Source organism: Rattus norvegicus, chromosome 1, assembly GCF_021556685.1.
Source record: "Rattus norvegicus strain SHRSP/BbbUtx chromosome 1, alternate assembly SHRSP_T2T, whole genome shotgun sequence".
NCBI lineage: Eukaryota > Metazoa > Chordata > Mammalia > Rodentia > Muridae > Rattus > Rattus norvegicus.
Window position 1 is genome coordinate 134,604,727 of NC_141534.1, and position 25,582 is coordinate 134,630,308.

At 43.8% G+C, this 25,582-nt stretch overlaps 1 long non-coding RNA gene across 3 annotated transcripts in view; it reads left to right on the forward strand.

The window, feature by feature from the left end:
- The window catches only part of LOC148007715 (uncharacterized), a 41,471-nt gene extending 17,198 nt beyond the window's left edge, over window positions 1–24,273 (forward strand). The window contains exons 1-5 of one of the 3 annotated variants that reach the window (XR_015647055.1): window positions 9,533–9,849; window positions 11,459–11,590; window positions 11,955–12,035; window positions 13,803–13,862; window positions 23,442–24,273. This is a non-coding gene — a long non-coding RNA (uncharacterized LOC148007715). Of the gene's footprint in view, window positions 1–9,532; window positions 9,850–11,458; window positions 11,591–11,954; window positions 12,036–13,802; window positions 13,863–23,441 lie in introns of those variants that run through there. The other 2 variants (XR_015647059.1, XR_015647056.1) reach the window with 2 other exon arrangements.
- The last annotated feature ends 1,309 nt before the right edge of the window (window positions 24,274–25,582 follow it).

Here is a 25,582-nt window from a genome sequence, read left to right on the forward strand (position 1 = left end):
AAATGTTTTTCATCTATGCCTTCTGCTATGTCACATGTCACAGTAAGAAGGATAGAAGTAATGTTACGCCAATTACTTCCCCCCCTCTTCTAGGTGTTCCTCTAGAGTTCTAGGCATAAATATTTAAAATGAACTCAACTCTACTTTCTAATACTATTCTGCTTCACAGGTCTTGTGAGCATTTTACAGTAATGAAGCACAGTCAAGGACTTCTTCCTGCACTGTTCCTATCATTCATTCCCCATAAAATGCACATGTACAAACAGGCACACACAAACATGTACATGCACAAAGTCATGCTCCACTTGATGAAGGACACGATTCTGATCAGCCCATCTTCATTTTTTAAATCAGTGTAGAAACACCAGGAGTGTACTTACATAGGCCAAGATGGCGGCAATGATGTAACATTGTGTGTGTGTTATCACAAATGCTGTCTGTCATTGGAATGTCATGTGGCATCTGGTTCTGTGTGTGTGTGTGTGTGTGTGTGTGTGTGTGTTTGTAGTTGTTTTGAACAGACCGTTAATTGTTAAATAAATTAAGAGTAAGAATATTGAAAAATTTAATTTTATGTTTACTTATTCCTTCTCTGACTTCTTTTCCTATGTGCATCTCGGTTTCTGGCCTATGTTAGTTTTTCTCAGAATAATTTCTTTTAAATATTTCTTTCACATTTAAAATTTATTCTTTGGGAATTTTATATATGTATACAATGCATTTGCCCTTTCTTATTCCCTTCTGAGTTCTTTCTTCTTTCAAGTAAGTCCCCATCCTATTTAATGTTGGCTATTTTATCACTTAACATTCACTATTCTGCTCAATTCTCTTCTTGCTTGCAGGGCTTCTACTTTGTTAGTGTTACATTGCCTTGAGGAGACACTACAGACAAGTCAACTAATAAAGACAAAATAAAGAATTTAATTGGGAGCCTGTTTACAGTTTTAGAGAGTCCATGACATCATGGCAGACAGGCAAGCGCTGGAGCAATAGCTGAGAGCTTATATCTGACACACGAGTAGGAGGGCAGGAGGGAGGGAGGGAGGGAGGGAGGGAAGGGGGGTGGGAGAGAAGAGAGAGAGAGAGAGAGAGAGAGAGAGAGAGAGAGAGAGAGAGAGAGAGAGAACCTGGCATGGGCTTTAGAAACCTCAAAGTACTTCCACCCCCACTCCAGAGACATAATTCCTACAACAAGGTCACACCTCCTAATGCTTCCCAAATAGTTCCACCAACTTGAGACCAAACATTCATATACATGAAACTATGGGAGTCATTCTCATTCAAACCACTACAGATATGGCTTGTCTGTCTGTCTGTCTGTCTGTCTGTCTGTCTGTCTGTCTGTCTGTCTGTCTGTCATCACCTTATCCTGAACAGGCAAGTGGTTGGCTATATTAGTTTCTTGTCTCCTTACTGTGATAAAGTTTCAGGCAAGAAGAAAACGTAAAGAACGAAGTATTCATTTTGGCTCAAAGTCCAAGGTACTGTCCACCATAGTGTAAAGGTCATGGCAAACAGACCTTGAGATAGATAGTCACATTGTGTCCATAGTCAGGAGTCAGAGAATGGTGACTGCTCCTGTTCAGCTAGTTTTCTCCTTTGTCTATCATCTGGGACATCTGTCCATGGAAGATATTGTCTGTATTCAGGGTGGTCCTCCCCATCTCAATTAACCTATTCTAGGTAGTCCATCAGCGCATGCCCAAGGCTTGTCTCTGGAGCAATTTTACATTCCGTCAAGCTGACGATCAGTGGCAACCATCACCATGGTTTCTCCCATCTGTAACTTCTTTCAAGTCCTTTTCTTTGTGTTTGGTTTTTCTGAGGCTTGCATGTATCTGGATGGAGTTGCTTCTTTCCTTTATCTTTTATCATTTTCTTTGCTTTAATATCCTGAGTTTCCTGTGGTTTGCATTGGACTTCGGCTTTGGGGGAATTCTCAGCCATTATATTCTCAAATACGACTTGCATCCCACTTCTTTTCCCTTGTGTACACACACACACACACACACACACACACACACACACACACACACACACACACACACACACGACGTCAGTGTTAGCTGCCCCAGGATTTTTGGCTATTCTTTTCTGTTTTTGTCTATTTTTCTCTGTGCTTTTCAGTTTGGGATGTCCCTTCAAGCTCTTGGGACACTCTTTTCTCAGATTTGGTCTGGACTGAGCCTATCAGAGCAGCTAGTGTTCCTTTTTGTTTTTTTGTTGGGACAGCCATCTATTTGCTACATTACCCACTTGTCCTTGCATGCTGTCTACCCTTTCAATGAAACTCTCAGAATATCAGCCACATATATATATATATATAATATACATATATATATATACACATATATACATGTTCATAGACTGATACTTGTAACATTCACACCATATCAGTGTGGTTCTGATGGCTCATTCTGTCTTTTTTGGTACATTTTCTTTTTTTAATTTAATTAATTTTGTCTTTGTATTTTGAGACAGGCTTTTACTATGTAGCCCTGGCTGTCCAGGAGTTTGCTATGTAGATAGGCCGACCTTCAATTCACAGAGATCTTCCTGCCTTGGCCTCTCAAGCGCTGGGATTAAAATCTGTATTGTTTGAAACAGGGTCTCATATGGCCCCAAATCCATTATGTAGTCAAGGATGACCTTGAGCTCCTTCTGATCCTTTGGCTTCTACTTCTCAAGTCTCTAGGGTCACAGGCGTGAGCCACTATTTGCTCTTTTGCCTCTTAATATGCCTTGAAAATTGTTTTGTTTCTATCTGTGCATGATGGGGTGTTACAAAGACATTCTGATGGATGGGTCTTCAGGAGTACAGTTGCTGAGGCACGGGGGTCTCAGTCTGTGCACCTGGTTACATTCTCGCTGTGAGCTCCTGCCCTGATGATCATCGGTGCTTCTTTCATTTTTCTTAATCTTTTTATCTCCTTTTCAGGTAGGGCAGGATGGTCAGAGAAGCTGGAGTATGTATTGCCTCCACCTCACCCCCACTAAGGTGGTTAGACTCTGACCCTCTGAGGGACGGACTGTTGTAAAATGGTAGGCCTGGGCAGAGTGTTGTGAAGCACTTAAAACCAGTTCCTTTTTGGGGAAAGAAGGAGGAATTTGTTTCTGAAAATCACTGTAAGCCTCTGGTAGGGCCTTGAGCATAATATAGAAGAGTGGACCCTCTTATGTCTGAATCCCCTGGACTTTGAACAGTTTACATTGAGTCTCCAGCAACTTAATTTTTTTCCACTTTGCAAATAAAAATTTATTAAAATGTATAGGGGCTTCCGTTGGACAGGGAAGGGTTATAGGCATGCCTTGTCTAGAACGACACTGTCAGACACATCCTCTGGAGAGTTTCACACCACTGTTGAAAGAGATTGCTTTCAGAACCTTTGGTTGATGGCAAGATACCATGGCCTCATCATCCTCCGGGGTCCAGCTTCCTCCTGGGTGGCTACTGCCAACTCCAACAGGACTCAGTTCTCAGAACTTGAGGGAATGGATAGACACACTCCTCATGGAAGGCCATGGCTGTTGGCAATCCTCCATTCTTAATTTCTAACCACATGCTAGGATGGGGCTCCTGTTTGCCACCCCTCAGGTCTAAGCAGTGCCTATGGTGGACCTGGGAGGCAGAGCCTGGCCTCAGCGTCACTCTGGGACTCTACTCCACCTAAGCCCAGCCACTGAGCCCCACTACTGCACAATGGCTACCAAGAGCAAGTCTCAGGCAATGTAAGTATAGTTAGATTTTTCCTATTTCAGCACCAGTTCCATGGAGGGCTCTGTTCCATAATTAGTTGAGTTTCCCTCCCCCTCTCCCTCTTTCCCTCTCCCTCTCCCTCTCCCTCCCCCTCCCCTCCCCCTTTCCCTCTCCCTCTCTGCAGAGTTACAGAAGTCAGAGATTAACACTGGGTGTCTTCTTCTATTGTTCTCTGCTTTACTGTTTGAACAGGGTTTCTCACTGGCCTTAGAGCACACAGATCCAGCTAGGCTGGTTGACTCATGGACTCCAAGGATCATTTTGCATCATCTGCCTCCTCCAAGTGGGGTTTCCAGATGTGTATTGCCATTGTTGGCTTTATAGTGTAGGTGATGGGATCTAAGCTTAGGGTTTTATCCTTTCCTGACTGAGCTGTCTCCTCAGCTTGGTTCATTTAATTTCCAGGGCATGTTTTCCCATGTAACTCTCTGACTGATGTAGAAAGGATTAATCTTTCTGCTTTTTAGTGTTGTTTTCCTCCTTACACATCAGACCAGAAGCTGGAATAAGTCAATTAATTCTTAAAAGACTCTTTTTATGTTAACTAAAAAATTAGCATTTTTACCGGGACTCTGGACTCTTCTGGGTGTATCTTTTGTTGTCTGTTTCAGTGAAAACGCACTTACTAACATTACCCTCTAAGGGAGGTTAGTATACACTCCCTAGACGTCTTGTAAAATTCCCCGCTTATTTAGTACTTATTTACAACAGAAGAAAAGCTCCCCTCCCAATCCCAGCAGGAGCCTGCCTGAGTTTGTAATCAGAAGCTGAACTTGAATCCGAGTACTCAAGGTGAAACCTGCAAAGTTACTCAGGTCTCCCTCAGGACAGTCTCCCTGTGGCTCTCTCAGCCCTTTCTCTCCATCGAGTTTTCTTAAAGCATCCCTCTTTGTTGGAAGTGGCCAGCAATGGCAGGCTTTGCATCAGTTACCCAAGGAAATATTTTGGGGGCCTAATAATGTTCGCCAACTTCATCTGGCGCAGGGAACTCATGGAAACAAATGAGTTTGGCCAGAAGCCCAGACTGTCAGCCCTGGCCGCTGTTCATTAGCAAGGACCTACCTTTTGTGCAGGATGCACTTGAACTTTGCAGATGGTTCTTTACCTGAGTGAGCAGACGGCTGTGGGAGCTTGGCTGTCATTGCTCTTCTCACTTCAGTGGCAACTCTGAGGCACAGAAGGTTGTGTGGAAGTCAGACGCGATGAGGGCTCTGAGGTAGTCTATGGGCACATTGTTTTTATTGCACTTCAACCTCATAATGGGGATGCATACACTCTGAAAGATTCCACTGCTGTTGGTTTCGTATGTTTGTTTGTATGTATGTATGTATGTATGTATGTATGTATGTATGTATGTATATATTCTTCTGGAACATTCTGACACATGTTTTCTGACATCTTGCCTAGAAACAGAGCTGTGGACTTCTCATGTATTCTAACCTTCATTTATTACCCTACCCTGACTCTCAACCACCATTTTAGTTTCTGCCTTGGGTGGTCTCACGGATAAGTCACAAAATTAGGGGCTTTATGGAAGTCCTCCCTCTGTCTTTCATCTTCCTTCAAAAAGTTTCATTCAAGGGTTGGGCAGATGTTCCAGCTGGAAAGCACCTGCTATACAAGAATGAGGACCTGAGTTTGCTCTCCAGAAACTACATAAAGAGTTAGATGAAATGATACAGTCTTGCCATCCTAGAGCTGGGGCAGGGGATAGAAATGGGTGTGTCCCCTGGGATGGCTGCCAACAGCCTGACCTAATCAATCAGCTTCAGGTCCAGTGAGAGACCTTGTCTCCAACAACAAAATGGGCGACTCCTGAAGAATGAATGACACCTCAGGGATACAGTCTTAGGGTTTTCATTGCTGTGAAGACACGCTATGACCAAGACAACTCTTATAAAGGACAACATTTAAATGGGGCTGGCTTACAGGTTCAGAGGTTCAGTCCATTATCAAAAAGGTGGGAGCATGGCGGCATCCAGGCAGTCATGGGGCTGGAGGAGCTGAGAGTTCTATCTCTTGTTCCAAAGGTAGCTAGGAGAAGACTAGCTTTCAGGAAGCTAGGACAGGGGTCTTAAAGCCCACACCCACAGTGACCCACCTACTCCAACAGGACCAACCCTTCTAATCATGCCACTCCCTGAGCCGAGCATATAGATACCGTCACAGATACTTTTGGCCTCCACATGTGTATATGCGCACAGGCACATATACTGGTACACATACGAATCTGCACACGCATACCTCTTCCCACACAAATACAAATTTCATTAGGAAGTTACGTTCTTTTCTTTCTTTCTTTATGATTTTAGACAGTGTCTCATGTAACCCAGGCTGGATTCAATGTTGCCATGTAGTCAAGGATGATTTTGAACTCCTGACGAGCCACCATTCCACCACCATACCACAAAATGTTTGGGAATAGCGATCCTATTTGCTAGCAGGTATTTCTGTGTCTCAGAAGCAGCAGTCATTTGAGAGAGAACCTTCAAACGATGAGGGCTAATCCATCACAATGTACTTATAGATGGAATACTATACAACAACAAAAGGGGATAGAGTGGAGTTCCATACAGTGGCTGTTTAGTGAGAGAATGAATACCCAACAAATGCATTATGGGTTTAAAAGCTGGAGAAAGTCCATGGCATTAGGTCAATGACAGGCTGCATATGTGATGCTGGCCCTATAAGAATATGCTGCCTATGATGTCATAATCTAATAATCTATTTTGGGTAAGTATACCCTATCATATATAATGTAAACATGATGGTGAAATTGCCTGAGCACTCATTTCACAGAGCTCTTAGATAATGCAAGCAGAGAATAGCCTGTTTAAGGATTCATTCACAGGAGGGAAAAGCATAAAGGAGAGCCAAGAAGGCAACCATGAAAGTTAGGCTGTGAGTGGGTGAACATCAGTGGCAACCTCCTGGAGATAGCTGTACTTACCCTGAGTGCTGGAGATGGGACACCTTTCCCTGCCTGTGACTCAGCTAAGGGTATTAATGAATTCATGGGGAGCCATGAATTCATGGGAGACCATATTCTCCTTTACCCATTGACTTTTTCGTGACCTGCCAGTGGAGGTCTCTGCAGAGAGGCTGTATCGTGGGAGCTGTGTTGTTTATGATGGCTTCCCCCTCCCCCTTGCTTCTGCGCAGCTGTCCTTCCCCCAGACAGTCCAGTCGATCCCAGCAGCTGTGTGGTTCCAATGTGCAGGATTCCCAAGCTCCTTCACTGGCTTCATCACATCTTTTCAGAGGCTCCAGTGCCTGGCAGCTTGGGATCCCATCCCCTTGGACCAGCGTCTACAGAGGCCTGATGTCCAGGGCTGTACGTACTCCTTTCAAGCCCAGAGTCAATATTCCCAACCTCTTTCCCTTATCGGTACCAGCTAATGATCATAGCTGCTCCCTACGGAAAACCCAGATGACTTATTCAAACTGAGGGTATTAAATGGTACCAAGCAGTATGTATCAACAAATATTCTAAAACCAGAAACAATCTGGAATCCGAAACACTTCCGGTTCAAGACACTCAGAGAAGAGATGTTCAGTTTGTGTTGGAAGCAACTCAGGAAAAATACAGATGCAGAATACAGATCGCCAAAGACGGATGTGAGCATGGTTTGCTGTGGGAGTGTCTTGTCATGGCCTGTGGGTCATCATGAGGTTTCAGCCTGTCACTTCTTGTGTCCTCTGAAAAATTGGTAATGAAACAAACACCCGAGGACTAAGGGCTGCTGTACCTGACTGCGACTGGTCATGCTGACTCAGGGCTGTCAGGTCTGTGAGCTCTTCCTCATGCCATGGGGGCATTTATAGAAAAAAAAAGACACTCCCAAACTTAAAAAATTATATATTTTTTTCTGTGTGTGTGTGTGTGTGTGTGTGTGTGTGTGTATCACTTGTGTCCTTGATTCTCACAGAGGCCAGAGGAGGGTGTCAGGTCCCCTAAAATTGAAGTTAGAGATGGTTATGAGCTGACACATGGGTGCTGGGAATTGAATCTGGGTCCTCTGGAAGAAGAGCAAGAGCTCTTAACCACTGAGCCACCTCTCCAGTCCACACACCCAAGCTTTTTAAAAAAAATTAGTTTTTTTTCATATCTTCTTTATAATGCCATTGTCATTAAAAAATTGTTAGTTCTTTGAGATTTTTTTTTTTCGGAGCTGGGGACCGAACCCAGGGCCTTGTGCTTGCTAGGCAAGCGCTCTACCACTGAGCCAAATCCCTAACCCCCTGGTTCTTGTTTTCAGTGTCAGCGGACACTGGACCTTTACTGCTGGAAGACGCTATGGTAATATCACACTGGGAGTTGTTTGTGTATTCAGTCAGCTCTCTGTTACTATAACGGAGTACCTTATATAGTCAACTTATGGAAAGGGAAAGTTTATGTTGGCACAGACGTGGAAGGATTCGGTCCACATTCAGTGGGTCCCATTGCTTTGGCCTGTGGAAAAGCAGTGGAGGGAGCATGTGATAATGAAGCCCATGGCCTCAAGGCCAGGGGATGCGAATGACAGGCAGGCAGAAGAGACTAGTGTCCCACCGCCTTTGATTTAATGTTCACACTGACCTACTAAAGGCCCCATTTCTTAAAGTCTCCACCATCTCCCAATAACACAATTCTAGCAGCCAAGCCACTGAAGACTGTCAAGGTTCAAACTACATCTCCTTGCAAGGTGGTCCAGCCTTCCCCACTCATGTAGCCATGCCTCTCTAGGAGTAAATACCAAGCCAGATGCAGAGAGAAATAACTTGTATGTCAAAATAAGTAAAGGATTTTACTAACTTATAATACTAGAAAGTGGTGGACAGGAGTAGTAACATACACAAGGGACCTAGACAAGGGAGACAGAATACGACATTGGATAGAGCCAAACTTTTCTCCATTGTGCATAACAGAAAACGTGGAGCCAACTTCCACCTGAGTACCTACTTTGTTTAGGTGACTGAAAGGCGAACTCCTGGCCATACTTTATGAAGATGAAACGTCAGAACATCCTTGCTGTAGCATAGATGAGGGGTCCAAAATCTGAGGGACTTTCAAGTAATTTAGACCAGCTTCATACGCAAAGCAGGGAGAAGCCTGCACCATGCAAAGCCATATGCTTAGCTGCTGCTAGGAGAGGCCGGGAGCAGCTTCTGTCCCCATGTGAGTTCATGTGGAATTCCTTTGTCTTCACAGGCCTTAGGGCCTCCTGCCGCTTCCTGTGGCCCACGTTATGTCTCTAAAGATACTTTGTGCTCTCCTTTCTCCCTTTCTCTCCTCTCCCAACAAAAGTATCTAAGGAACTTTCTTAGATACTTTTTAAAATAACTAGGAAGTATCTAAGAAACTTTCCAAATAGAAGAGTTCTGTCTCCTTTGTGTCCTTACTTATCCTGTATGACAACCACCTACTCCACAGATAGCCACACGAAGACATAGACATGTGCTCTTGTAGGAAAGCAAGGACAAAGGGAGACAGTTTGGATTTTTTTTAAATCCTTGTAGTATGCTAGAAAGAATGGCAAATAATTTCTCCAAGTGGGCAAAATAGGATTTGTACTCATTTGAATTTTAAATTATCTACCAAATAGGGGTTTCTATTTTGCTTTAGAGGGTGGATTCTAGATAAGTCAATGCAAAGCTAGGTTCAGAAGCTAAAAAAAGTTCCTCTGTGGCTAGCTGGGGATTTGCATTTGTCAAGGGACTAGGCAGCAGCAACAGCAGCAGCAGCCCCTGCCCCTCCCTCCTGATTATATTAAGCAGTGACAGAGCTTCAGTGCTCTGGAACTTCTGAACAAGACCACAGAGCTCTGCAAACTTGCCATGGTCTCTTCCTCGAGAGACTCCACTATGAAGAGGAGCCGGGAGAGCTGTCGAGTTTCTGTCAAAGTCCACAGCAAATGAGCCATATTCACACCGCGCAGCTGTCTCCACTCGAGCCTCCAGTTTTTTTGTATCCTTGCTTGGTTGAGAAATTTAATATCCCCAACATGTCACATGGTTTCTCGTCCTCACGGCGGAGTTGAAGACAATGAAGTTGAGAGGGAGTAAAGTCCAGTTTCTCCATATTGTCCCTAAATGAAGCCTCAGACAGTCCTGTATGACTTCTTCATGGCCCTGTGTCTTTGCAAGCACATTTGTGAGAGTGTGGCGTGTCTGAGTTGGGGTGCGCATGTGTGAGGGTAGGTGCACGTGGGTAAGTGCATGTGTGTGCATATGTATGCTTGTGTGTGTGTGTGTGTGTGTGCATATGTAGAAGTCAGTCATCCATGTCTCGTGTCTTCCTCCATTGCTCTCCACGTAAATGTTTGAGACAGAGTGTCCCTGATTCGAGAGCTTACCTGTTGGTTACACTGGCTGACCATGAGTGCTAGAGATCTTTTTCAAGTCTCAGAGGTGCCCACTGTTCTCACTGGTGCTGGGACCCTAACAGCAGTCCTCGTACTTGTGCATCAGGCACTTTGTTGACTGAGCCACCCCCACCCCAGCTTCCCTAAAAGCACATCAGAGAAAGGAGTGTGGGGTTATAACTTTGTCAGTCTACCTCCAAAGGTTTTAAAACCAGGCAATGCTTCTTTCTTTGGGGTTTAACATTTGTCTTAATCTAGTTTATGTTGCTAAAGCAGAACAAAAAAGGGAGGTTGGGGAATCGATTGAAAACAAGAGATTAGTTTGTCATAGTTCTGGGCCTTTGCCAACGGCTCACAGGGGTGTCCTTCTGGGAGATGCTTTCACTGAATCTTCTCAGACTTGCCTGTAGGTTGAGATGTCTAAGAGCGCCCTGTGAGTGTGTAAGGGTCTCTGTGCTGTATCTCATATGGTAAAGGGAAGCTAAGCACATGTGAGAGGAGGGACACCCGTGTGTGACATCTCGCTCCCTCGATACCTATTCTACCCCTGAGCCCAGAATATTAATCCTAATCACGAGCTAATGGCCCACGTTCTAGTACTGTATTAATTGCAATTAAATTGCAACACGAGCCTAGAAGGGGGCATTCAAGCCGCAGTCAGTATCTTGATGCTAATGTGAGCAGAAATACTCAGATTCATATCTAAGGAGGTAGAATATAAAGTACGAGGCAGAAAGGGCTTGTGCCTGCCCTGCCTAGCTCAGCAAGAGAGATGATTGTGGATCCTGCGGGTGTTTCATTAGAAGGACCTCGCAGAGCATGTCCCCGGGAGCTGCCTTCCTGGTGAACTAGAGACTGGATATCCTCCAGGAGGGATAAGTGTGAGAAGGTGCAGAAGAAGGGGCCTCTCAGATGCTACCTCAAGCAGCGATGGCAAGGGCCAAGAATTGAATTTTGTGTGTGATCACAGTCATCTAACAGAAATGACTAGTACCTTCTAGCACTTTCAGACACTGCCCTCATTGCAAAGAGGGTAATCTTAACAGCCCTATTCCTATCTGTCACCAATCGATATCCAAAATGAACTCAAATAGCTAGGCTACGGCCTAGTATATTTGGGCACTTCCAATCTTATAATCAAGAACAGCAGATAAACTCTACACACAGCGAGCCCCTTCCCTCCCTCCCCCTCTCCTGCCCCACCTCCTTTCTCTCCTCTCCTTGTACTGTTCCAGGTTCTTGTGCTTTCTGGAAGCTCCAGGCTTACACATTGCTGTACGCTCGTTATGTCTTCCCCTTTAATGCATTTCTTCTCTGTGCATATGCATTTGTATCTAAATCTCCCCTCTTTTTAAAGGTCAGCAGTCAATTTGACTTGGGGACTACCGTTAATGATCTCACTTTGCTTTATGTCTCTGTCCAAGGAAGGTCCCTTTCTCAGGTTCTGGGACTGGGGACTGGCTGCAAATCCTGTTTGGAGGAGGCACAGGTAAAGCTCCCTACAGATGATCTATCAGTTGGAGTCCTGAGTGAGATTCCCTGGAGCCCATCTTCTGAAAGGTTGCAAATAGAGAATCCATGGGATAAATAGTTATTTCTTAGGACACGCAGTTTAAATGGAATGGTTTGAACTTGAACCCAGGGCCTATGGACTGGTGCAGTTTTTTGCCCCAGAAGTAACTGGCTTGTTGGTTGATCAGAAGCTTTTCATGCTAGCCTTACTCTTTCCGGGTTTTTTATTAGTCTTTTTTTTTCTTCTTTTAAAAAAGTCCATTTTAATTGGAGATTTTGACATTGACATTATTCGGGTTGGGAAGAGCCTGAGGCGACATAAAGTAATTGTCTTTTATTAGAAGAGTTCAGGAGGACACTGGGTGATCTCCATCAACCCTGAAAACACGGAGTCCTTCCTGGAATACAGTCAACATGAAAAGGTGGGGAACAATCCACAGCCAATGGCGTCCGATCAATACTGGCGAGGGGAGGGGAGTGTGCTGCTGGCAACAATTTTCTCATTTCTTTATCCCATCTCAGCTCTCATCTGACAATACTACTTGTCAGGTGTCGGGACTGGGAATGGGTTTGGAGATTCTCGAGTGACTGTTTGAGGGTGTGTAGAGCTCCACGGAGTGACATTGCTTGGCCAGTGTGATTCATCTTGTTAGACTGTGACCATGCCGCCTACAGTGCTGGTGTGAGAGGCAGTCAGAAGCCTGCTCAGGAGGCAACATACATGCTGGCAACATTGGGGAATGGGTCACACCTGTCCTAGGTCACCCATTATTCTCTCCATCTCTTTTACTGTTTTATCTTTCATTGTTCTAACAAAATATGTGATTCTGGGTACTCTAGTTTTCACCTTCATTGTGTCCAATAGGTTTCGTCAGTAAGGTTTTGGTCTCCAACTTGGCACTACTAGGAGGTGGAGGACCTCTTAGGGGTGGAGCCTAGTTAGGTCATTATGCATGTTGTCCTAGGAGACTGAGGAACTCCAGTTTCTTCTCTCCTTTTGTTTACTGCCATATTGTGAACTTGCTTGTCCTATCCTGTACTCCCAAAATGATGTGTCACCACAGGCCCAAAGCAATGGGTCCAATTGTTCATGGACCAAGACTACTTCCAAAAGTGTGGGCCAAAATCAGGTTTTCTTCTCTAAAAGTTGAATATCTCAGGTGTCTTTTGTGTAGTGTGAAAATCTGAGTAACACACTGGGTAACTTATAAAGAATAGTATATGTGTCTCACGGATCTGGAGGAGGCTGCACCCTAAAAGCATGATGCCAGTATCTTCTTGGTGTCTGGTCAAGCATGTGATGTGGTGAGGCAGAACAAACTCTGTAGAGATTTTCTTAGGAATGGAATTTGAGCAGGGCATCCAAGGCTGCCACATGGAATATAACGTACTCACATCATGTACACCAGCCAGTGAGGTCTGCCTTGTTAGGGTTTGCTGTTTCTGGAAACACCTGAATACCCTGATCTGTACATATTGCCCACATACTGAGAGAAGGCATACTCTTTGAAAGGGATGCAGAACTTCAAAGAAGAGGGCCAGGCAGAAGAAGTGGACACTATGATAGGTCAAAGGGGTTGGGTGGGGCAAACGAGGAGGAGGCAAGAGACAAGAAGAAAGGCACTAAGATAAATACTTATCTGTCTCTTTGTCTATCTATGTATCTATCATGTATCTTTCTCTATTGATTTATCTATCAAGCTATATTTTTCTATTTTTCTATTAATCTTCCTTCTGTCTTCTATTATCTCTCTTTCTATTGATTTATTAATCATATCATATCAATATTCTCTATTGATCTGTCTACTATCTGTCTCTCTGTGCCCTATCTATCTATCTATCTATCTATCTATCTATCTATCTATCTATCATCATCATCATCTATCAATCATCTATCCATTATCATCCAACATCCTTGCCTGTGTTTTGTTTTCATCATCTTTATCTTTTACTGTATTATATTCTTCTTTATCCAAAGAGAAAATTGGTGACATCTAGTAGCACAAAGGATGATTCTTCTTAAGAATATAAGATCTCAGGCTTTTATTTTAAAAATTGCTCCATATATATGTAACATACTTAGTATGTCGTATAATATATAAATATACATATGCATATATATACACATATATATAAACATGTGTGCTTCAGATAATGACACTTGTTTGTATATCCTTTTTTTTTAATAGAGAAGGGGATGCAAAGATGAGCCCTGATGTAAAGTGGATGCTAGTGTGGCTGTTGCCGAGGTGAGATCAAAGGGAATGTTTATATTTATGCTAATCATTAGTTTTCTATTACAACTTTGGATACTTGTACAACCAATTATCTATGCACTCATATTATTTTACTTTTAATAGAGTAAAAATATGTAGATGGTTAAAAGTCCAGGAGTAGCAAAATATTTGCAATAAAAACAAAGGCTATATACCTTAGAATTAGTGTTCTCCAGAGGAAAAGAACAGATAGAATGAGTGTGTGTGTGTGTGTGTGTGTGTGTGTGTGTGTGTGTGTGTGTGTGTGTATTAAGTGGGGATATATTAGATTGCATGATCATGTCTCGGTGGAGTAGTCCAACAATGGCTGTGCACATCTGGAAAGGCCGAGAGCACTGTAGCTGCTCAGTTCATAAGGCTGAGGCCTCAGCAGTCCCAATCTGGCACTGAGAGTCTGGAAAACTTCTGGAGAGACACTGGTCTTCAGTCCGTGGGGGCCCAAAGAAGGTGAGCTCTCATGTCACTGAAGGGTGGGAACAACACTGATAAGAGTGGAGGAATACTCAAAGGCATATGATGCAAGCAGGCCCAAACCGAAAAACAACAACAAAAAGCAAACCTCCAAACAATCCTTTCCCATCAGCCACTGCTGGAAGGTCTGGCCACAGTTTAGTCAGTGTTATTGAGAACATTCCTCACAGGTGTGATCAGAGGCTTAGCTCCATCCAATTTCAGAACCTGTCATGTTGACAATAAAGGTTAACCACCACAGCCCCTCATCCCTCGTGGCCTCATCATTCTCCCACAGAAAGTTACTTTGAATTCTTTCATCTATCTCCCTCAGTGATTTCAATATTTTCAAATAACATGCGTTGTTAGTCAGTTTTGTGTTACTATGGCAAGGAGCTGAGATGATCAACTCATGAAAAGAAGGAAGAGTTTGTCTCACAGTGTTGTAGAGAGGGAGAAGGAGGGGGAGTGGAAGGGGGAGAAGGAGAGGGAGGGAGAGGGAGAAGGGGGAGAGGGAGAGAGGGAGGCTGAGGTCTGATTTGTTCATTTGTTGACACGTCCTAATGACCGGAAGGCTTCCCACTAGGTTCCACCCCCGAAGATAGGACACTATCTCCCAACTATTCATGGGACAAGCCTTCAACACACAGATATTTCCTGAGACATTCAAGATACAAACTATAACAAGGCACCCACTGGTTTAGTCTATGTTTCAGACATTGTACTTGGTGTCATGGTAGGACCTCTATCTCCCTGGTGCTGCCCAGGCACCTGATACTTCCTCTCCTTTGTCTTTCCTAGATGGTCACATGGTCTCACACTGGTTTATGGAGACCAGCAAAGAGCTCTCAGATTGTTAGAACTATCTGTTGGAAAGACCTGAGTCCTTTATGTGTCTGCCCATGCAGAGAGTCTGAGAGGGTGATTTGAGAGAGGAGGACCATTGCGAACCCAGAAAGGGTGTTACCTCTACCTGGGATTAACTGGTGAACGGAGCTAGAAGAAAACTGAAAGAAAACAAAAATGAAGACAATACTTTTTCATGACTTGGAGGGCTGTTATCAACATTTTCGAGTGGTTCTCTAATGTTGACCTTTGACCAACTTTGTTTGGTTTTATTCTGGATTTTTATTCCAGTGAATGTATTTGTTAGAATTCAAGTCTGAAATGTCCCACAATGGCCCGTGTATTTGAACATTTGATCCTCAGTCAGTGGCACTGATGGAGGGTGTGGATCCTAGGGATACAGGGTAAGGTTGTACCTGAAATGGCTATATGCTTTCTGGTCCACAGCATGTGAAGAGTCATTGGCTTATGCTCTGGTGGCCTTAGAGTGAGCCGTTCTACTACCATACTGTCCCCACTAGTTTTATGCCTTCCAGAGTGTTTGACTTCTCTAGAGGGAGACTTGTTTCCCTCCATGTTGGTGTAAGCCTGCTGTTGGCATTAGTGGAATGATGGATTTGGGGAGTAGATATTTTTTTTTTCTTTTTTTCGGAGCTGGGGACCAAACCCAGGGCCTTGTGCTTGCTAGGCAAACGCTCTACCACTGAGCTAAATCCCCAACCCCGGGAGTAGATATTTTTATATATTACTTTGAACTGTTTTATTTATTTTTTATTTTTTATTTTTTTTATTTTTTTGGTTCTTTTTTTCGGAGCTGGGGACCGAACCCAGGGCCTTGCGCTTCCTAGGTAAGCGCTCTACCACTGAGCTAAATCCCCAGCCACTGAACTGTTTTATTTAACTTAGGCTTCTGACTCCAACTCTTTGGATGTCCACGTGCCTTTCAGTCTCTCTGGCTTGTTACTCCCACTGTTTTGCCAAGTCAGTTACCAATGCCCTATCTGCTTTGTTAAAAATATGTAAAACCTCTTCCCTGTGCATGCACTAGCCTTACAAACCTTGCAGTTTTCTATTTTGCCAGCCTGCAACTGGGGCTCAGGAGGAAGGGGGATTAAACAATTACTAACTCCATTATTTTTGATAGTTGAAGATTTGAATAAAGTAAAATTGTGAGGGGGAGGGAGGGAGGAAGAGGAAGAGAGAGAGAGAGAGAGAGAGAGAGAGAGAGAGAGAGAGAGAGAACTCACAAAAGAACATTTTATGAGAGTCAATGAAATTGTTCTAAGGTTCCCGATGCAACCCAGTGCCCTGTCCTGAGAATCATCCTCTTGCTATCATCCTCCAAGACCTTGAGACACAGAGTGAGCTTCTGTGGAGCACAGAAGTGTGGTCTTGACTCATCCAGCAGAACGGTCTGTCTGAGAGGGAAGATATGCAGGACACCCACACACATCTGGGAAGAGAGTGTCCTGCAGATCACAGACAGGGACGTGGGAGGGTGCAGTGGTGGGTGGAAGCTGGGGCTTGGTGGGGAGGAATGATAATGTCTGACAGGCTAACTTTTTAGAGGCTTCTGATGTACCAGAATTTGCTGAATCTGAGTTCCCAGGGAGCTCTGCAAGACCCTGACTGTGACCCTTACATAGATAACATCAGTGTAAAGTCACAAGCCCTGGCTGTTTCTCCAGTTCTGACTGAGTGCAGTAGCCACAGGGCTCTGTGATCCCTCTTAAGGGAGAGAAGCTGACAGGTAACCTTTGCATTAATTAGAGGCTGTGCACATGACCGACATAATTTCATTTAATTTTTAGAATAAACACGAGTGAGGAAGATTGGTTTTCCCATTTTACAAAGGAAGACACCAACTCTCCAATTCAGAACCGGAACACAAATCCAAGAATCAGCGGTCTCTGCTTTGAGCAAGTCAAGAAATGGATTTAAGATGGGGTCCTCGACAGCTCCCAGAAGTTAAGCTGTGCTTGATCCTTACATGCACAATAGGGTGACATAATGCTCTGCACATATTTTGAATTAGTTTGCAACATTCAGATAGTCTGGAGAACTTACACAGTCTTTTGGAATTCCATTGTTTTTCAAAAAGACTTTCAGACCTAAGAACATTGAGTCCACAAGTCAATAAAACACTAGGAGCGGGGAGGGGGCGATGTGCTTAGAAGGACGGTGCTGGTTAATCCAGGCCTGATGGTGCAGGTCCGAATGCTAGCTGCTTGGGAGGCTGAGTCAGGAAGATTGGAACTTCAAGGCCTGCCTTGGCTGCAGTGTGAGCTCAAGGTTAGCTTGTGCAACTCAGTGAGATCCTGTTTCAAAATAGAAGATAAAATGTGGCTGGGCTACAGCTCAGTGGTGAAGCTTTTGCCTTGTATAAATGAGGCCCCACATTTAGTTCTCAGTACTGAGTCCGCTCCTGAATAAAGAATGGATGTTTCTTATAGCGTTCTGGGTGGGCCTAACAAAGCCCTCGTATGCGGCTGGCTCCCAGAGAGTGTGTGGAGGGAGCCAACCCTGTGAGTATCTTACTTACACGTCTGCTACTACCTCACCACTCCATATGACTCTCCATCATGTGTCCTGGTGTTGTGGATGTGTGCTTAAGGTCATGTGGTAGCTTCCTTATACATATATGCATTTAACCGAAAAGAAGTATTAACTATATTACTGAGTGGACCTAGAAAGGGTAACTCACAAAATAATTTCAAGTGTCAACACTATTCCTTTTAAATCTCTCTCTCTCTCTCTCTCTCTCTCTCTCTCTCTCTCTCTCTCTCTCGTGTGTGTATGTGTGTGTGTGTGTGTGTGTGTGTGTGTGTGTGCGCGCGCGTGTCTGTGTGTAGGTCAGAGGACAGCTTTTGGAGTCAGCTCTTTCCTTCTACCATGTGGGTTTTGGGAATTGAACTCGTGTTGTTGTCAGGCTTGGTGGCAAGTAAGTTCTTTTACCCCGTGAAGTATCTTGCTTGCTCTTGGGTTCATTTTTTCTCTGTCTTTTTTTTTTTTCTGGAGTGAGTTGTTACAAAATGAGAAGCCGACTTCAGACTAATAAGCATGTGCTGGAGCCTTAGTCCTTTGTCACCATCCCCCATCATTGGCCTTAGTCCTTTGTCACCATCCCCCATCATTGGCCTTAGTCCTTTGTCACCATCCCCCATCATTGGCCTTAGTCCTTTGTCACCATCCCCATCATTGGCCTGCCTCCACTCTCCTGCATCTTCAGCTGTTCCTCATCCTCTTGCATCCTCCCCCTCCCCCTCCTCCCTCCCCTCTACTAACCATCTGTAATAGGTGGCTGACGTAGTTACCTTACTTTTCTTTGTTTCCTGTACCCCTTTATCTGCTTGCTGCTTCCAGCCTTCCATATCAGGATCAGGACGACTCACCATCTAATGCAGCCGCACTGACTGGGAAGGCTCCTGCTGGTGTTTCCATGAGATACAGCTGTCTGCTAGTGACTTAGCTCCATCTTCCATCACCCTGTATACTCTTAGGCAAGTTACCTGGCCAAACCCGTTTTGCCTCTTTCCTCATGTGTGAAATGGGAATGACTGTTAGGCCACGGTGAGGTCGTGAGTGGGCTGATTGTTGGCAAGTGCTCAATGAGTAGCCATATTGTATATGTCATGAATGCTGCACATTTCTGTAGCTGGGCTTTGGCAGCAAGGATTTGCTGATGTTTTAGCTTGAGGCTCTATGAAGGCATCAAAGTTCCATTGACCACCAACTTACAGTCGATCCTTTATAGATGGGGCTACTTAAAGAGATGGCCTAACTTGTCCAGTATATGCTAATTTAATGACATTCTAGGGCACCTCACGTTTTCCCTGTTACATGGCTCTTTACTTCCAGATGGTAAGCAAAGTCTGTGTGTGTGTGTGTGTGTGTATGTGTGTGTATGTGTGTATGTGTGTGTATGTGTATGTGTGTATGTATGTGTATAAGTATATGTATATGTGTGTGTGTATGTGTGTATGTGTGTATGTATGTGTGTATGTATGTGTGTATGTGTATGTATATGTGTATGTGTATGTATGTATATGTATGTGTGTGTATGTATGTGTGTGTGTGTATATGTGTGTGTATGTGTGTATGTGTATGTATGTATATGTGTGTGTATGTGTGTATATGTGTGTGTATGTGTGTGTATATGTATATATGTGTGTGTATGTGTGTATATGTGTGTGTATGTGTTATATGTGTGTATGTATGTGTGTGTATATGTGTGTGTATCTGTGTGTCTGTGTATCTGTGTGTGTGTGTGTGTGTGTGTGTGTGTGTATACTTGTGTGCAAGCCAAGACAGTCATGAAAGATCTCTAGTGGTTTTGGGACATAGGGAGCAGTAGGTACACAAAGGCGAAGACTCTGATAATTAAGGTTCAGTTGGGAGTGACAGGAGTTCTAATAGAGATGGACAAAATGTCCAGCCTGGGCTCAGGGGGAGGGGTCTGAAGCCAACTCAGAGGCAAGAAATTGACTTTCTATTTTGGTCTCAGTATTTTTTTTTGCATCTGCCCATCCATCCTTTCTTTCATGGATACTTTTCTTTCAGGTTTTCAGACCTTTTCTGTATGTGAAGCAAGCCAGAGCTCAGTTTTAATTTAATTGGATAGTAGGTAAAAACTGACCAGATCTGCAGACTGATTAAACCACATAAACGCAATTAAACCATCAATATCTTATCTACATTTTTCACACAAAAAAATCATATCCAAGGTCTCTGTACTCAGGAACAGGTGCTCTTTTCTTTTTTTTTGCCATGGGACCCTTGCTTGACATTTAGGACTTCGGTCAGATGCTTGCTCTTGATGGAAGCACAGCTCACGTGTCCATTAGGAGCGCCAGTGGGTGCTGGCGTCTCCTGCAGTACTGTTCCTGTCGGCCTCTCCATTCATTCTTTTTCCTCAAGGCCAGAGGACAGGACGCTTCCTTCGGCGTTGATTGCAGCCATAAAATGAAACACACGGGGAAAGCGCGTCAGTAGAATAGAATCCTCCTATTTCATAAGGCCTTCAAGCACTGATTTAAGAAAAAAAAAACATTTTCTCTTTCATTTACGGACAGCGCCCGAGGCATCCGCTATGTGATAGGTGCTTAATAAATAATAATAACAGTTATTATTATGGAGCGGAGATCTGCTGATCCTTTCACACGGATGGAACCCCGAGACCTCTCTTCTATTATGGAGGAGGCCGTATTTGTTTAACGCTGCATTATCGCAGCCTTTATTTCAATGCATCAGCGTTCCACTTCGCCGTGGGCTTCAGGAGCTACGGTTATTGCTGTGTCTGGTTTTCTGTCTCCTTTCTATTCCCGAGCTTCAATGTCTTCTTTCTCTAAATCCCAGGGGTTGAGATAGCATCATAAAATAAATAATAAATTTATTCCTTAGTAAATAACACAGATGTGAATGAGCATCTGCAGGTGTTTGAGAGAGGATTGTGTGTGTGAGAGAGAGAGAACGAGCTCATGTTTCCTCACTTGAACAGTTTCTTCTTCAGCAGTTTGGGAAGTCACGGGAAATCTGATTGTGACCTTGTAGTCTGGGCTGCGTTTCAGCACTGTGCTTGGGTGTCGTCTTACCCAAATGCTATGCGTCTTTTCAAGTTACCTGGCTTTTGGCAAAGATACTGCAATGAAATCTTATTGTATGTTTCCATTTCCGTTTAGGTGAAAGAGGCGGGGAGGGTTTTATTTCCCCTTAAAACATTATACAAAGTTATCTTGGAGACATAGTCCAGGAAGGATGCCACATATCCTGTCACTTCATAAAAGGAACATGGTGTCTGTTTTCCTTCAGGACTCAATGTCGTTATGTAACAAAGGCTGAAGAGGTGCTCGGGGTCCTCAGGTGGTGTCGTGGTATTCACGGCACTGTGGCCAGCCCCACACCCAGCTTGTCATTCACTGGTTCTCTCCCTTCCTGTGATATCTGCTGTTGTTTCTGCCTCCCATGTTCCCCTCTTTCCCACTGTATGTTTAGAATATGAACATTTAGACAGAGCAGTATATAATCAATACTCTCGTTATTATGTTCTAAATAAGAATTAACATGGCAATAAGCTAGGTTTTATTCTGTGGTCCCTTTGGGCACCCAAATGGGATTCTACCAGGAATAATGAATTTTCATAGCTAGCAAATTTGTTTACGGTGAATGAATGCTTTCCATATAAAATCACTCTAAGAAACGGCTGCGTGGTTTGAGCGCCATAGTTTGTCTCCTTGAGATGAAGGACCATCATTTATGTCTGCCTCAGCCATGTTGAAAAACTTAGGAAGTCTGGAAGGAATCCCTGTCAATGACAAGATTGCAAGTTTGTATAGAAATGGGGTAATGGGCAGTAATAAACTTGCAGAAATTATAAAAAGTGACCCACAAAAACTGACAATACCTTTTCATTACTCCACACTTCATCATTTGTAAACCCTGTCATAAAACAACAATAGGCTATTGAAGAGGGTTTTCTTATCCTGATTTCAGATATGAGCAGAGGCTCAGGCTGCATCTGCACTCGTAGGGATTAGGACTTCAGAATTGTTCCTTGACTTCCTTATGGCCAGAGAGGAGAAAGGCACCCTCCACCTCCTGGATTAAGGCAGAACTTGTGGGAATTAGTTCATCCCCCAAAAAATTTTAATTAAAGCTTTTCTTCAAAGTACCAGCCACGGGGCCCTGGTTTTCCCAAACCTTCAGCAGAGCTCTGTAGGACAGTGCTTTGGGCTGTGGGCCTGTGGCAGCTCGGTTTAGAAAGTATTTGTGATATTCCGTCCTGATCTTTCACTATCCCCAAATTGAAATAATTTATAAGCTTTTCTAGTGCAGTTGAGCCCACAGGCTTTTCTTTTCCTTCATTGTGGCTCTCTATATGAGCACGGATGGGGACTGTTTTTCCCTCTGTGTTAATTGATGATGCCCTGAGTTACTTTTCTATTCAGCCAGGATGTTCTGAAAATAGAACATGAATAGGAGTGTTGGAAAACAGCTTGGAAGTATCCAGTAAGATTTATGTCGTGTTTGCCCTCTACTGCATAAAATATGCATATATATGTAATATCTCATATATATACATATATGAGATATTACACATGTATATCTCCAAGAGAGATGGGTAACAGAAAAGTACAAAAGTGTTCTTAACTGTTCTATCATAACCATCCACAGTTGAACACGCCCTGGAGAGCCATCCTCAGGCACGGTAAATTTGACACTATGCAGCAAACGACATTAGAAATAACTGCTGTGCCTCACAGACAGACCAGATGAGTGATGACTAGAATAGATATATAGAACACTCACGGGTACAGATACCCAGGGCCAAGGTTGGCAAAGCTGGTCTATGATGAACATAATAGTGTATTTGTGATGATGGTTACTCCTGAGAGGATGGTTTGGTTCGGGGGGGGGAGTCTGTTGGGGTAGTAGAAGTAAGCTTTCAGTTGATGCTGATTGGATAAGTGGAGATGTGTTTGTGTTCTCCGAGTTTATAGGAATGTTATATATGTGGTCCAGTCTGTTTCCTCCTGGCCCTAGGCGCTTACATTTCCAGCTACTGAGAATATTACACAACCGTCGGTCAAACCCACTTCCTTGTCTTGTCCTGGGTCTCAGAGAGGGTCTTGTCCAAAATAATGCCTTTCTCTGATGTAGCTAGCAACCATGACTGGCAGTTGCGAAGGCTGACCTGCATCCAGGTGATTCTGTCCACTTATCAGGGCTGCCCGATCCTGGGCTCCTGTGGGATCACTACTTTCTTGTAACTGCATCACTATGTATCCTTTCTCCCTGCCCCCATTCTGTTTCCTTCCTTACTCATGGGCAAGATTAGTTAATTAGGAAGGCTCAGAGCAAAATGTAAATGCAGGGTCTTGCTCACAAATTAAGAATTTCAAAATGTTGAGAACAGAGCGTAGGTCAAGCTTAAGTGTGGATCCTATGCCCATGTCCAGTCCCTGCATGCCATTCCAGGAAGTGTTCATGAACAGAAGGCTCATTCAACTTGTGACAGAGACTGCTTTCCACAGAGAAGCCTGGCTGGACACAGAACTCCATCATAAGAATTTATGTTCTTGGCTCTTTGTGTGATGCTGCAAGAAAAATGTAAAAAAGTGTAAAGCCCCCTTTTGGGTAAATAATGATTCTTGTGATGTCTGTTATTGGTTGTCAACTTGACTATATCTGGAATTAATTAAAATTCAAAAGTGGAGGACACACCAATGAGGGCTCTTTTTTGTTTTGTTTAATTTTAAGTAGGAAAATCCACCTCTCACCTGGATCTTGAGGCGGGAAGACACATGACTTTAATCTGGGCCACACCTTCTGCTGGGAGCCTATAGAAGGACATGGAAGAAGGAAGCTTTTGCTCTTTGCCTGCTTGTTCTCACTCTCATGGGCAAGCCCACTCCTTCCCTGGGCTTCTTCAAGATTCCAGCATCTAATGAAGACCAGCTGAGGTATTCAGCAGCATAGAATGAGCAACTGCTGGATTCTTGGATTTTTCTACTCACAGCAGCCATTACTGGATTGTCTGGACCACAGATGTAAGCAGAGATGTAAAAAGGAGACGGATGGGGTTCTAAAACCAGGAGGACTGAACCAAAGAGGGAGAATGCCCTCAATTGGCAAATCAGAAGGTTGAACACAGGTTAGGAGCTTGAAGGTAAAGTCGGCAGAAACTTTCCAAACCAAAATGCCAAGACAAAAACAATGAAAAATGAAGCCTCCATGAACTACGTGACAAATCCAGAAAGCCTTAACATCTGCCTCGTTGGAGGGAAAGAGAGAAAGAGAGAATGTGTGAGAGAGGTCTGCAAAGTTACAGTGGCTAAGATGACTTTTAAAATTAACGACAGACATCCAAATGTACGTGGAGGAATCTTATGCAGCACAAAGTAAGATAAATGTCATGGAACTGTACCAAGGTATCATGTTCAGCGAACAGAAAAGCAAAGTCTTAAAGGGGCTTGTCCAACCTGTGTCAGGTGGCCACAAACATTTATAGATGCAAGGGCAAAAGAAGAGATGAAAAAACCTATAATTACTCTAAAGTGAATTAAATACAAAATCAGTTTCTTTAAAATTTTTGCATTTAGTATGTATAAAATTATTATATAACATTTTTATATTGATACATATATGTATTTATTATTATGATAGTGTATGTGTGTGTATGTGCGTGTGTGCATGTGCATCACAGCACATAAGAAGAGCTCTGAGGAAACTTGTAGGAGCCAGTTCTCTCTTTTCTTTTCTTTTCCCCCATGGCTCTAGTTGCATACGTAGCAGAGGATGGCTCTGCTGGGCACCAATGGGAGAAGACCCTAGTCCTGCCAAGACCCGACAACCCAATGGAGGGGAACGTCAGGGCTCAGGAAGGAATGGGTGGGTGGGGAAACACTCTCATAGAAGCAGGGGGAGGGGATATGGGACAGGTTTTCCCCCCTTTTTTATTGGATGTTTTTAATTTACATTTCAAATGTTATCCCCTTTCCCAGTTTCCTGTCCCTGAACCCACTCCTCAATTCCTTTCCTCCTTCTATGAGAGTGTTTCCTGACCCATCCACCCATCCTTTCCTGCCTTCTTACCCCGACACCCCCCACACTGGGGGGGATCAAGACCCTGCAGGACCAAGGACTCCCTACCCCAACCCATACCCAACAGGGCCATCCTCTACTACACATGCAGCTGGAGCCATGGGTCTGTCCATGTGTACTCTTTGGATGGTGGTTTAGTCCCTGGGAGCTCTGGTTGGTTGAGTTGTAACCCCCTCAGCTCCTTCAATCCTTTCTCTAACTCCTCCAATGGGGACCCTGTTATACAGTTCTCTCTTTTCATTTGTGGGCACAAGGATGGACTTGGGGCATGAGGCTTAGCAGCATATGTGATTTTACCCACTACATCACCTTGATGGCCCCAAATTGAAGTTTTGTGCACTACGTTTTAACACATATTGGAGTTACAAATTTACTCATAGTGCAGAGAAAATTCACCTCATAGAACTTCCCCAAGAGGCAACAACATTGATTAGTGTGTGTCTATTAGCCATTCCCCAAGAATTCCAGGCTTTAACCATCAACTGGTTTAAACAGCCGGTCCATGCCAATGACCCCTTTTCTGTTGACTCTGTCAACATCAGGCAGATGCAACTTTCTCATTCACAGTACCTGTTGTTTCCTTGTGAGCATGGGTTGGGATAGGGAAAATGGTCTTTGTGTCTGCAGTGGTCTCTGGGTATTCCCTGGACTCTGCCAGTGAGTGGCTGACTACAAAAGTGTCAGAGATCTTGCCAGTGTGGCTTTTCTCCCATTTAACTAATCAGCCATAACTCAAGATTCGTAGCTATGTGATCACTAGACTCAAAGGTCCAGCAACCAGACTATCAAACCTGCCT